The following is a 960-nucleotide window of genomic DNA, read 5'->3' as shown; positions in this document are numbered from 1 at the left end:
ATATATATATATATATATATATATATACTACGGTGTATGACAAGTCAGTACAATGCTGTTGTTTCTTTTATATGTATCAATCTAAAAAATTGTCGCATATTTAAAAACAAAATGAATGAACTTAAGGTAATAACCTCGCAAGAAATATTCTAAGCTTAAAATTCAAGCTTAGATCTGTCATATACCCAACCAGTTTGTAAGACAGAACAAAAGACGAAAATATATGACGATTTCTGTTCAGCGAAAGAAAAAAAGAACTGCACATTTCTTTAGAAATGAATAGGAAACACAAAACAGAGGTATATCGTAAAATAAAATATAACCAAATGCAATAAACATATAGTAGAACGTTTTTAGTTCGCGGTAGTACTGACACAGACATTCCAAAGGAAGTCAAATCTGCATAAACAACTATTCCTGTTGCATTTGTTAAAGCATAAGGACAGTCACTTTACAAGTAGCAATCAGTAAAAGGTGAAATAAATATAAAGGGTAAATTAAGAATAGGAAGGAAATGATGTAAATGTAGCAGATAATGTATGCCCATCAGTTGTTGGCATTTTTCAAAACGCAGAAACATAATCAGTATCTTGAACAATAACAAGAAAAGCCACGATAGGACGTCACGTTATGCTATACTTTTGCATATATTTCCTTCATCTGTGAACTAAGAAATGCATAGATGGGAGGAAACGGTGATAGGTAAAAAAGAAATTTGTATAGATGCAATATGACTTGCGCAGCTCATGCAAACACATGTCTTACATGGCCTGCATGAAGAAACATAGCTATAATGGTAATGTAAATTAAAACCCGAACACGAATTCATATATAATTCATTAAATATATAACTCTGTGTGTATACACACACACGCACGCGCACACACACACACACATACACACACACACACACACATACACACACACACACACACACACACACACACACACACACACACA

Source organism: Octopus bimaculoides, chromosome 9 (assembly GCF_001194135.2).
Source record: "Octopus bimaculoides isolate UCB-OBI-ISO-001 chromosome 9, ASM119413v2, whole genome shotgun sequence".
In the NCBI taxonomy this organism is placed as follows: domain Eukaryota; kingdom Metazoa; phylum Mollusca; class Cephalopoda; order Octopoda; family Octopodidae; genus Octopus; species Octopus bimaculoides.
This window is presented reverse-complemented; position numbering follows the sequence as displayed.